Genomic DNA, 13,560 nt, shown 5'->3' on the forward strand with positions numbered 1-13,560 from the left:
TACTGGGATAGATAGGAGAGAGAGAGAGAGCGAGGGACTGGGATAGAGAGAGAGAGAGAGCGAGGGACTGGGATAGAGAGAGAGAGAGAGCGAGGGACTGGGATAGAGAGAGAGAGAGAGCGAGGGACTGGGATAGAGAGAGAGATGAGAGCGAGGGACTGGGATCGAGAGAGAGAGAGCGAGCGAGGGACTGGGATCGAGAGAGAGAGAGCGAGCGAGGGACTGGGATCGAGAGAGAGAGAGCGAGCGAGGGACTGGGATCGAGAGAGAGAGCGAGCGAGGGACTGGGATCGAGAGCGAGCGAGCGAGGGACTGGGATCGAGAGCGAGCGAGCGAGGGACTGGGATCGAGAGCGAGCGAGCGAGGGACTGGGATCGAGAGCGAGCGAGCGAGGGACTGGGATCGAGAGCGAGCGAGCGAGGGACTGGGATCGAGAGCGAGGGACTGGGATCGAGAGCGAGCGATCAAGGGACTGGGATCGAGAGCGAGCGAGCGAGGGACTGGGATCGAGAGAGAGCGAGCGAGGGACTGGATAGAGAGAGAGAGAGAGAGAGAGAGAGAGCGAGGGACTGGGATAGAGAGAGAGAGAGAGCGAGGGACTGGGATAGATAGAGAGAGAGAGAGAGAGCGAGGGACTGGGATAGAGAGAGAGAGAGAGCGAGCGAGGGACTGGGATCGAGAGAGAGCGAGCGAGGGACTGGGATCGAGAGAGAGAGAGAGAGAGAGAGAGAGAGCGAGGGACTGGGATAGAGAGTGAGTGAGAGAGAGAGAGCGAGGGACTGGGATAGAGAGAGAGAGATCGTGAGGGACTGGGATAGAGAGAGAGAGCGCGCGAGGGACTGGGATAGAGAGAGAGAGAGACTGGGATAGATAGAGAGAGAGAGCGAGGGACTGGGATAGAGAGTGACAGAGAGAGCGAGGGACTGGGATAGAGAGAGAGAGAGAGAGAGAGCGAGGGACTGGATAGAGAGAGAGAGAGAGAGAGAGAGAGAGAGCGAGGGACTGGGATAGAGAGAGAGAGAGAGAGAGAGAGAGAGCGAGGGACTGGGATAGAGAGAGAGAGAGAGAGAGAGAGAGAGAGAGCGAGGGGACTGGGATAGATAGAGAGAGAGAGTATGAGTGACCCAGAGAGAGAGGCTGGAATGGATTGATAGAGGCCGACCGAAATCGATAGAGGGTGAGATAGTGGTCGAGAGAGACCGGGATAGGTGGAGAGGGAGAAACCGAGAGACAGAGTGAGATCGGGATAGAGAGTGACAGAGAGACGGACCGGCATTGTGGAGACAGACCGGGATGGATCGAAGTGGGGGAGAGAAACCGATATAGGGAGAGAGACTGTGTTTGAGATTGAGGGAGAGCACGACAGCCCGGGGGAGGGGAGACCAAGGGAAAGAGACTGGGATAGATAGATGGATTGGTGGAGAGTACGACAGACCAGGGGAGGGAGGGAGAGAGTGCGATAGCCCGGGGGAGGGAGGGAGAGAGTGCGATAGCCCGGGGGAGGGAGGGAGAGAGTGCGATAGCCCGGGGGAGGGAGGGAGAGAGTGCGATAGCCCGGGGGAGGGAGGGAGAGAGTGCGATAGCCCGGGGGAGGGAGGGAGAGAGTGCGATAGCCCGGGGGAGGGAGGGGAGAGAGTGCGATAGCCCGGGGGAGGGAGGGAGAGAGTGCGATAGCCCGGGGGAGGGAGGGAGAGAGTGCGATAGCCCGGGGGAGGGAGGGAGAGAGTGCGATAGCCCGGGGGAGGGAGGGAGAGAGTGCGATAGCCCGGGGGAGGGAGGGAGAGAGTGCGATAGCCCGGGGGAGGGAGGGAGAGAGAGCACGCGAGCCCGGGGGAGGGAGGGAGGGAGAGAGAGCGCGCGAGCCCGGGGGAGGGAGGGAGAGAGGGAGAGAGAGAGCGCGCAGCGAGCGAGCCGGGGGGAGGGAGGAGAGAGAGCGCGCGAGCCCGGGGGGGAGGGAGGGTGAGAGTATGCGCGACTGAGCGAGAGGACCGGGTTTGGGGAGGGGGAGCGAGCGAGGAGACCGGGTGTGGGGAGGGGGAGCGAGCGAGAGACCGGGGAGGGGGGGGGAGGGAGGGAGCGAGCGAGCGACCGGGTGTGGGGAGGGAGGGAGGGAGGGAGCGAGCGAGCGAGCGACCGGGGGTGGGAGGGATGGAGGGAGCGAGCGAGCGACCGGGGGTGGGAGGGATGGAAGGGAGCGAGCGAGCGAGAGACCGGGGGAGGGAGGGAGGGAGGGAGCGACCGGGGGAGGGAGGGAGGGAGCGACCGGGGGGAGGGAGGGAGGGAGCGACCGGGGGAGGGGAGGGAGGGAGCGACCGGGGGAGGTAGGGAGGGAGCGACCGGGGGAGGAGGAGGGGGGAGAGAGCGAGAGACTGGGGGAGGGAGGGAGGGAGGGAGGGAGGGAGCGACCGAGCGAGAGACCGGGGGAGGGAGGGAGCGACCGAGCGAGAGACCGGGGGAGGGAGGGAGCGAACCGAGCGAGAGACCGGGGGAGGGAGGGAGCGAGCGAGATCTGAGGAGGGAGGGAGGGGAGGAGGGAGGGGAGGGGGAGGGGAGCAACCGACCGAGCGAGAGACCGGGGGAGGGGGGGGAGAGAGCGAGAGACCGGGGGAGGGAGGGGGGAGAGAGCGAGAGACCGGGGGAGGGAGGGAGGGGGGAGAGAGCGAGACACCGGGGGAGGGAGGGAGGGGGGAGAGAGCGAGAGACCGGGGGAGGGAGGGAGCGAGCGAGACCGGGGGAGGGGGGGGAAGGAGGGAGGGAGGGAGCGATCGGGGGAGGGAGGGGGGGAGCGAGCGGGCGAGAGACCGGGGGAGGGAGGGAGGGAGGGATGCGAGCGAGCGAGCGAGACCGGGGGAGGGGAGGGAGGGGATCGAGCGACCGAGCGAGAGACCGCGGGAAGGGGGGAGGGAGGGAGGGAGGGAGCGACCGGGGGAGGGAGGGGGGAGAGACCGGGGGAGGGAGGGGGGAGGCGAGCGAGAGACCGGGGGGGGGGGGAGGGAGGGGGGAGCGGACGCGAGAGACCGGGGGAGGGAGGGGGGAGCGATGCGAGCGAGAGACCGGGGGAGGGAGGGGGGGATGCGAGCGAGCGAGAGACCGGGGGAGGGAGGGGGGAGCGAGCGAGCGAGAGGACCGGGGGAGGGAGGGGGGGAGCGAGCGAGCGAGAGGCCGGGGGAGGGAGGGGGGAGCGAGCGAGCGAGAGGCCGGGGGAGGGAGGGGGGAGCGAGCGAGTGGCCGGGGGGAGGGGAGGGAGAGAGCGAGCGAACGACAGGCCGGGGGAGGGAGGGAGAGAGGGAGCGAGCGAACGACAGGCCGGGGGAGGGAGGGAGGGAGGGGATGCGAACGACAGGCCGGGGGAGGGAGGGAGGGAGGGAGCGAACGACAGGCGGGGGAGGGAAGGAGGGAGGGAGGGAGCGAACGACAGGCCGGGGGAGGGAGGGAGGGGAGGGAGGGAGCGAACGACAGACTGGGGGAGGGAGGGAGGGAGGGAGAGAGAGAGAGAGAGAGAGAGAGAGCCAACGACAGACCGGGGGAGGAGGGAGGGGAGGGAGAGAGAGAGAGCCAACGACAGACCGGGGGAGGGAGGAGGGAGCGACAGACCGGCGGAGGGAGGGAGGGGAGCGACAGACCGGCGGAGGGAGGGAGGGGAGCGACAGACCGGGAGGGAGGAGGGAGGGAGCGACAGACCGGGAGGGAGGAGGGAGGGAGCGACAGACCGGGAGGGAGGAGGGAGGGAGGGAGAGAGAGAGCCAACGACAGACGGGGGAGGGAGAGAGCCAACGACAGACCGGGGGGAGGGAGGGAGGGGAGCGACAGACCGGGAGGGAGGAGGGAGGGAGCGACAGACCGGGAGGGAGGAGGGAGGGAGGGAGAGAGAGAGCCAACGACAGACCGGGGGAGGGAGAGAGCCAACGACAGACCGGGGGGAGGGAGGGAGGGAGAGAGGGAGCGAGCGACAGACCGGGGGAGGAGGTGGAGAGAGGGAGCGACAGCCTGGGGGAGAGAGAGAGAGCGACATACCGGGGGACGGACGGAGGGAGGGGGGAGAGAGAGAGAGAGAGAGAGAGAGAGAGCGACAGACCGGGGAGGGAGGGAGGGAGCGACAGACCGTGGGAGAGAGAGCGATGCGAGAGAGAGACTGGGATAGGGGGAGAGATATCGGGATAGATGGAGAGAGTGAGAGTTCCAGAATAGTGAGGGAGAGAGAGAAAGAGAGATAGTGGGAATGGATACAGAGGGAGGGTGAGCGAGGACAGCTCGAGAGAGAGAGACTGGGGATAGATAGATAGAGAGAGGGAGAAACCTGGAGAGAGATCGGGTCAGAGAGAGTGGGGGAGCCCTTACCCAGCCTTTCAATCTTGGGTTCCCCCAGGCCCTTCCCCAGCGGACCAGTCCGGGATCCCCCCTGGCCCTTCCCCAGCGGACCAGTCCCGGGATCCCCCCAGGCCCTTCCCCAGCGGACCAGTCCCGGGATCCCCCCAGGCCCTTCCCAGCGGACCAGTCCCGGGATCCCCCCAGGCCCTTCCCCAGCGGACCAGTCCCGGGATCCCCCCAGGCCCTTCCCCAGCGGACCAGTCCCGGGATCCCCCCAGGCCCTTCCCCAGCGGACCAGTCCCGGGATCCCCCCAGGCCCTTCCCCAGCGGACCAGTCCCGGGATCCCCCCAGGCCCTTCCCCAGCGGACCAGTCCCGGGATCCCCCCAGGCCCTTCCCCAGCGGACCAGTCCCGGGATCCCCCCAGGCCCTTCCCCAGCGGACCAGTCCCGGGATCCCCCCAGGCCCTTCCCCAGCGGACCAGTCCCGGGATCCCCCCAGGCCCTTCCCCAGCGGACCAGTCCCGGGATCCCCCCAGGCCCTTCCCCAGCGGACCAGTCCCGGGATCCCCCCAGGCCCTTCCCCAGCGGACCAGTCCCGGGATCCCCCCAGGCCCTTCCCCAGCGGACCAGTCCCGGGATCCCCCCAGGCCCTTCCCCAGCGGACCAGTCCCGGGATCCCCCAGGCCCTTCCCCAGCGGACCAGTCCCGGGATCCCCCCAGGCCCTGTCCCAGCGGACCAGTCCCGGGATCCCCCCAGGCCCTTTCCCAGCGGACCAGTCCCGGGATCCCCCCAGGCCCTTAGCTCAGCCATCCCTGAGACTGTTTCATATGTCCATCACTGTCTGTCTCAAACTTGCTTCCCGTGTTGTAACCTGAGTCCCGCACAGTTTGAAGTGCTGCTTGTGATCCACCTGATCTATCAAAAGAAGAAAATTCACAGCAAGATAAGGTCATTCAGCCCCTCTGTCCCACGATACCCACCATCCGTGTTGTTACTGTGTCATGGCCATCCCTCCCACACCACCTGTTGGGACCCTACTTTAAGACTCATGCCCTTCCCCTACCTGCCCTGAAGGTGTTGTTATTTCTGTAACCTCAATCTTCTTCTCAATATATTGTCGATCCAGCCCCTTGATAAAATTGTCAATTGACCCTAAATCTACATTTTCTGTATGAACGTAGCATTTTGTTTAATATCATAGTCCTGTAATGTCCCCTCTCATTTGTCCCCCTTTAGGCAGAAAAGCCCCAGTTTATCTCGACTTTCCTCATAACAACAACTTGCATTTATATAGCGCCTTTAACGTAGTAAAACGTCCCAAGATGCTTCACAGGAGTGATTATCAGACAAAATTTGACACCGAGCCACATAAGGAGTTATTAGGACAGGAGGTAGGTTTTAAGGAGCGTCTTGAAGGAGGAGAGAGAGGCGGAGAGGTTTAGGGAGGGAATTCCGGAGCCATCCTTTGACGGCAGAACCTAGCTCCATAACTGTTCTCTACAAGGTTTCAAAGTGACCAAACTCCAGGTGCTCTGTACAGTTTTAACATGACATTTTACGACTTGTACTCAACCTGATCTAACAATGTAATGATAGAATTTTACAGCACAGAAGGAGGCCATTCAGCCCATCATGTCCAACTCAAATTGCAAATTTATCCGATGGAATGATTTGAGAAGCCCTTCTTCACAAACAACGCAACCAACTATCATTCTCCCACAATCCTGAAACATTATTGGCTTCTGATTTCTAGTTTCAAAGAGCTGGCACAGGCACTATGGGCTGAATGACCTCCTTCTGTGCTGTAACATACTATGATACCATGAAAATGGGAATCTGTGTTAAGCCAGCATCCATTGGAATGAGGTATTTACAATAAGTTAACAAAATTCAGATCTGCCCTGGATATTCGCGTGGGTTAAACCAATGGTCTCTTTCGCAATTGAACCCCATATCCATTTTAGTACCCGGTATGTAGATGTATGATAGTGTGACTGAGTGTTTAACGATGAGTTCTCTTTGCCAAGTGGAACGACTACAAAAGTCCATCACAAGTATCCTTAAGTGTGCTTCCGCAAGTTGAACTGATTCACACTTTAATGAAAGCAGGCTGAATATGAGATCACAAATGAGTTTACTTGGTAATTGTTAACTGAACAAAATCAAGAACAAATTGAAGTACATTCTTTATGTTCTTTGATTGCAAGGGTTTTTTGGCACAGTTAAGAAAGCTGTTGGAGAATGTTAAATATGAACTTCCTCCTTGACATCTTAAGGCTGTACCTCCCATGACGCCTGGGAGTAAGAACTTTTAGTGAGACGTTTGCCTGTCCATAGGTCACAAAATAGGCATGCCAGCAGTATCCATGAGCAGTATCCACAAGTGAGGGGTTCTTGATGTAAGTAACGCTCTTCTCCAGCCGCCGTTCCCTCCCTCTTCTCTCTGAAGCCCAGAAGGAAGCTACTTTCCTTTTATAGTCAAATGGAGGATGATCACTTTGTGTCTGGAGAGCATGAGTTGAAGATGCACTTTGCATTTTGGTCCATTGTTCAGATGTGAGCCATTCAATTTTCTGATGGAAATATCTGTAGCTAAACTTCATGGCCTTTTGGGGCTGGTGTGCTGGTTCAGTGAATCAAATAAGGAATATATCCCACTTGCGTTACTTTGCGGTCCCCAAGAAATAAGGGGATTTCCATCCCATTGGAGCATGATAGAATCATGGAATTTCACCGTTCCGAAGGTCACCCAGTCCATGGCGCCTGTGCCAGCACTCTGAAAGAGCTAACTGCTTAGAACCATTTTCCTCATATCCTTTTAAATTTTCCTTTTTTCAAATATTTATTTTATGGATTTGGCTTCTAGCATTGTTTCTGGTTGGGCCTTCCGTCCTAACAACCCACTGCATAAGAAAAACAATTCTGCTAACCTTTCCCTTCATTCTTTTGGTGATGATCTTCAATCTATGCCCATTCGTTATTGGCTCACTGGTCAGTGGAAATAGTTTCTTTCCCTCTGAACCTGCTCTCGACTAGTGAAAAGAGTCCCAGTTTGCCTGATCCCTGGTATCATTTTGGTCAATCTCTCCACATCTTTAACATTTGTCTTAAGATAGGGCACTCAAAACTAGACACAGTATTCTAATTCTGGCCTAACTGATGATTTATACCTGTTTAGCATTACTTTTTGCCCCTATTTGTAAAACCCAGGATCCCACAAGCTTTTTTTGATACCACGTGCCTTAATTTTATCAACAAGCCTCCTATATGGCACCTCATCAAATGTCTTTTGAAAATCTGTATATTAATTTCCTTTGATTTTAGTTCACTCTCAGGATGTGGTGTCACTGGCAAGGCTGGCATTTATTGCCCATCCTTAGTTGCTCTGAGAAGATGGTGGTTTATTCCTTTATCAATACACTTATTTTCTCAAAGGACTTTATTAAAGGCATGACTTGCCTTTTACAAATTCATGTTAGTTGTCCTTAATTAGCTCATGTCTTTCTAATCTCCGTTAACACTCCAGTGCAGTGCTGAGGGAGTGTTACACTGTTGGAGGTGTTGTCTTTCAGTTGAGACATTAAACTGAGGCCCATTCTGCCCTGTTGAGTGGAGGTATAAGACCCCCATGGCACTAATCAAATTCAGACAGGGGAATTCTCCTGGTGTCCTGGCCAATATTCAACCCTCAACACCACCAAAAACAGATTAATCAATCATTCATCTGTTGTGGGACTTGGCGCAAAATGGCTGCCGTGTTTGTCTACATTCATAGAATCATAGAAGTTACAACATGGAAACAGGCCCTTTGGCCCAACATGTCCATGTCGCCCAGTTTATACCACTAAGCTAGTCCCAATTGCCTGCACTTGGCCCATATCCCTCTATACCCATCTTACCCATGTAACTGTCCAAATGCTTTTTAAAAGACAAAATTGTACTCGCCTCTACTACTGCCTCTGGCAGCTCGTTCCAGACACTCACCACCCTTTGAGTGAAAAAATTGCCCCTCTGGACCCTTTTGTATCTCTCCCCTCTCCCCTGAAATCTGTGCCCCCTCGTTATAGACTCCCCTACCTTTGGGAAAAGATTTTGACTATCTACCTTATCTGTGCCCCTCATTATTTTATAGACTTCTATAAGATCACCCCTTAACCTCCTACTCTCCAGGGAAAAAAGTCCCAGTCTATCCAACCTCTCCCGATAAGTCAAACCATCAAGTCCCGGTAGCATCCTAGTAAATCTTTTCTGCACTCTTTCTAGTTTAATATCCTTTCTATAATAGGGTGACCAGAACTGTACACAGTATTCCAAGTGTGGCCTTACTAATGTCCTGTACAACTTCAACAAGACATCCCAACTCCTGTATTCAGTGTTCTGACCAATGAAACCAAGCATGCCGAACGCCTTCTTCACCACCCTGTGACTCCACTTTCAAGGAGCTATGAACCTGTACTCCTAGATCTCTTTGTTCTATAACTCTCCCCAACGCCCTACCATTAACGGAGTAGGTCCTGGCCCGATTCGATCTACCAAAATGCATCACCTCACATTTATCTAAATTAAACTCCATCTGCCATTCATCGGCCCACTGGCCCAATTTATCAAGGTCCCGTTGCAATCCTAGATAACCTTCTTCACTGTCCACAATGCCACCAATCTTGGTGTCATCTGCAAACTTACTAACCATACCTCCTAAATTCTCATCCAAATCATTAATATAAATAACAAATAACAGCGGACCCAGCACCGATCCCTGAGGCACACCGCTGGACACAGGCCTCCAGTTTGAAAAACAACCCTCTACACCCACCCTCTGTCTTCTGTCGTCAAGCCAATTTTGTATCCAATTGGCTACCTCACCTTGGATCCCATGAGATTTAACCTTATGTAACAACCTACCATGCGGTACCTTGTCAAAGGCTTTGCTGAAGTCCATGTAGACCACGTCTACTGCACAGCCCACATCTATCTTCTTGTTTACCCCTTCAAAAAACTCAATCAAATTCGTGAGACATGATTTTCCTCTCACAAAACCATGCTGACTGTTCCTAATCAGTCCCTGCCTCTCCAAATGCCTGCAGATCCTGTCTCTCAGAATACCCTCTAACAACTTACCCACTACAGATGTCAGGCTCACCGGTCTGTAGTTCCCAGGCTTTTCCCTGCCGCCCTTCTTAAACAAAGGCACAACATTTGCTACCCTCCAATCTTCAGGCACCTCACCTGTAGCGGTGGATGATTCAAATATCTCTGCGAGGGGACCCGCAATTTCCTCCCTAACCTCCCATAACGTCCTGGGATACATTTCATCAGGTCCCAGAGATTTATCTACCTTGATGCGTGTTAAGACTTCCAGCACCTCCCTCTCTGTAATATGTACACTCCTCAAGACATCACTATTTATTTCCCCAAGTTCCCTAACATCCATGCCTTTCTCAACCGTAAATACCGATGTGAAATATTCATTCAGGATCTCACCCATCTCTTGTGGTTCCGCACATAGATGACCTTGTTGATCCTTAAGAGGCCCTACTCTCTCCCTAGTTACTCTTTTGCCCTTTATGTATTTGTCGTGTGTCTTGAAGGCCGCCTTGGAGAACGTTTACCCGAAGGTCGGTGGCTGAATGTCCTTGACTGCTGAAGTGTTCCCCGACTGGGAGGGAACCCTCCTGTCTGGCGATTGTTGCGCGGTGTCCGTTCATCCGTTGTCGCAGCGTCTGCATGGTCTCGCCAATGTACCATGCTCCGGGGCATCCTTTCCTGCAACGTATGAGGTAGACAACGTTGGCCGAGTCACAGGAGTATGAACCATGCACCTGGTAGGTGGTGTCCTCTCGTGTGATGGTGGTATCTGTGTCGATGATCTGGCATGTCTTGCAGAGGTTACCGTGGCAGGGTTGTGTGGTGTCGTGGATGCTGTTCTCCTGAAAGCTGGGTAATTTGCTGCGAACAATGGTCTGTTTGAGGTTGGGTGGCTGTTTAAAGGCGAGTAGTGGAGGTGTGGAGTTGTGGGGATGGCCATAGCGAGGTGTTCGTCGTCATTGGTGACATGTTGAAGGCTGCGGAGAACATGGCGTAGTTTCTCCGCTCCGGGGAAGTACTGGACGACGAAGAGTACTCTGTTGGTTGCATCCCGTGTTAGTCTTCTGAGGTGGTCTATGCGATTTTTCGCTGTGGCCCGTCGGAACTGTCGATCGATGAGTCGAGCGTCATATCCCGTTCTTACGAGGGCGTCTGTCGGTGTCCATCGCGTTCCTCCTCGTCTGAGCAGACCCTGTGTATTCGCAGGGCCTGTCCATAGGGGATGGCCTCTTTGACGTGGTTAGGGTGGAAGCTGGAAAAGTGGAGCATCGTGAGGTTGTCCGTGGGCTTGCGGTAGAGTGAGGTGCTGAGGTGCCCGTCTTTGCTGGAGATTCGTGTGTCCAAGAAAGAAACTGATTCTGAGGAGTAGTCCATGGTGAGCTTGATGGTGGGATGGAACTTGTTGATGTTATCGTGTAGTCTCTTTAGTGATTCTTCGCCGTGGGTCCATAGAATGAAAATGTCGTCGATGTATCTGGTGTATAGCGTTGGTTGGAGGTCTTGTGCAGTGAAGAAGTCCTGCTCGAACTTGTGCATGAAAATGTTGGCGTATTGGGGTGCGAATTTGGTCCCCATGGCTGTTCCGTGTGTTTGGGTAAAGAACTGGTTATCGAAGGTGAAGATATTGTGATCCAGGATGAAGCGGATGAGTTGTAGGATGGCGTCTGGAGATTGGCTGTTGTTGGTGTTGAGTATTGATGCTGTCGCAGCGATGCCGTCATCGTGGGGGATACTGGTGTAGAGTGCCGAGACGTCCATCGTGGTGAGAAGTGTTCCTGGTTCAACTGGTCCGTGGGATCTTGGGTTCATGTCACGCTACACGTAACCCCACCAGCGAACAAAAGTTATCTGTTTTTAATATAATGGGTCATTTGCTGTCTTTCTCTTCCTTCCGGATGTTTCTATGTTTCTGCCTCTCTCTCTTTTGTTTTGGTTGTTTGTATATTCGGTGGCCCTGTAGGTAACAACTCTCTGTCTGCACACTGTGATTGCGTTGGCAATGGGCAGTTGGAAAGACTATCTGTAATCACCAGGTATTGTTCTGTGATTTATAAATGCGAAAGGTTCGAGGATTTCATTTCCACATTCACCTGAGGAAGGAGGAAGCCTCCGAAAGCTTGTGAATTTCAAATAAAATTGTTGGACTATAACTTGGTGTTGTAAAATTGTTTACAATTGTCAACCCCAGTCCATCACCGGCATCTCCACATCATCTTCTGAAAACCAGGCTTGTTATGGGCCTGTTGCAGGACTTTTTTAATGGGATAATAACAAGTTGTGCCTGTCCAGTATCCCTAGACCTCAGTCATTTGGGACCAGTTCTGGGGCATGAGGGACCTGTTATTGGTAATAAGGTCTATGATCTCTTGTGGAGTCCCTGCTCCGCTACTTACTTCCCAGTTCCAAAAGATTTGAGTTGACACCATTTGGTTACGGTGGCAAGTACTTTATTGCAAAGAACAGTTTAATACACTCAGTATTTGAGCAGTAGTTTACAGAATGGAAACTGGAGATATATTACCCACTTCCACACTGGGTAGAGCTCGTGCCTTGGCTTCTCTCCTCTTGCAGTCCTCATGACCCCCCCCACCCCTTGGATCCCGCGGATCGTACTTTCTTCAGACTACACAGGCATTAGGCTCCGGCCAGCTATTACACCCGCCCTATTCTGCACCCTCCAGGGGTTCCTCTACTCTGAACCATTGTTGGAGCTGTATATTTATATACTGTAGCTGAGGATTATGCTGAATTAAGGTCATCAATGTGGTGAGGAGGCCAGACTTAAACTCATTAATTTGTTGAAAAGATTAGGCGGATAACAGTAACGTGTTCTAGACAATGGCAAGACACTCTTTTGGGAATGAAACTTGCCTTTTTCCAGACATGCTCGATTCTTTTATCATCGAATCATAGAAAGGTTACAGCATGGAAGGAGGCCATTCAGCCCATCGAGTCTGTTCCGGCTCTGTGCAAGAGCAATCCAGCTAGTTCCACTCCCCCGCCCTATCTCTGTAGCCCTGCAAATGTTTTCCTTTCAAGTACTAATCCAGTTCCCTTTTGAAGGCCATGATTGAATCTGCCTCCACCACCCCCTCGAACAATGCATGCCAGATTCTAACCACTTGCTGTGTAAAAAAGTTTTACCTCGTGCCACCTTTGGTTCTTTTGCCAATCACCTTAAATCAATTTATAAGATATTAAGGGGAACAGCTAGGGTGAATAGAGAGAAACTATTTCCGCTGGTTGGGGATTCTAGGAGTAGGGGGCACAGTCTAAAAATTAGAACCAGACTTTTCAGGAGTGAGATTAGAAAACATTTCTACACACAAAGGGTGGTAGAAGTTTGGAACTCTCTTCCGCAAACGGCAATTGATACTAGCTCAATTGCTAAATTTAAATCTGAGATAGATAGCTTTTTGGCAACCAAAGGTATTAAGGGATATGGGCCAAAGGCAGGTATATGGAGTTAGATCACAGATTAGCCATGATCTTATCAAATGGCGGAGCAGGCACGAGGAGCTGAATGGCCTACTCCTGTTCCTATGTTCATATAATGTCCTCTGCTCCTTGACCCTTCCACCAATGGGAACAGTTTCTCTCTATCTACTCTCACTATACCCTTCATGATTTTGAATACCTCGATCAAATCTCCTCGTCTCTGATCTAAGGAGAACAACCCCAGCTTCTCCAGCCTAACCACACAAATAAAGTCCCTCATCCCTGGAATCATTCTAATAAATCTCCTCTGCACCCTCTCGAAGGCCTTCACATCTTTCCTAAAGTGCTGTACTCAGAACTGGATACAGTACTCCAGTTGTGGCCGAACCAGTGTTTTATAAAGGTTCATCATGACTTCCATACATTTGTACTCTGTGCCTCTATTTATTAAGCCCAGGATCCTGTATGCTTTTCTCAACCTGCCCTGCTACCTTCAACGATTTGTGCACATATACCCCCAGATCTCTCTGTTCCTGTACCCCTTTTAGAGTTGTGCCCTCTAGTTTTTATATCTATGAAACTTAAACAAAGTGTTAACTGTGGAGTTTAAACACACATTGTCCAAGCTAACTACTATGCAATTGCCTTAATGTACTGAATAAATGTAGTTACATAAAATAAATGTGGTTAATACAAACGTATGATTAATACAATAGGTGTGGTTACA

General features: G+C 53.5%; 1 protein-coding gene across 1 annotated transcript in view; it reads left to right on the forward strand.

The window, feature by feature from the left end:
- Nucleotides 1-5,577: 5,577 nt before the first annotated feature.
- slc25a16 (solute carrier family 25 member 16) overlaps nucleotides 5,578-13,560 on the forward strand; it is a 386,688-nt gene continuing 378,705 nt past the window's right edge. Inside the window, exon 1 of the mRNA XM_068002782.1 lies at nucleotides 5,578-5,701. The gene's annotated coding sequence lies outside the window, so the exon portion shown is untranslated. The remainder of the gene's footprint in view (nucleotides 5,702-13,560) is intronic.

This window comes from Heptranchias perlo, chromosome 21 (genome assembly GCF_035084215.1).
Source record: "Heptranchias perlo isolate sHepPer1 chromosome 21, sHepPer1.hap1, whole genome shotgun sequence".
NCBI classification, from domain to species: domain Eukaryota; kingdom Metazoa; phylum Chordata; class Chondrichthyes; order Hexanchiformes; family Hexanchidae; genus Heptranchias; species Heptranchias perlo.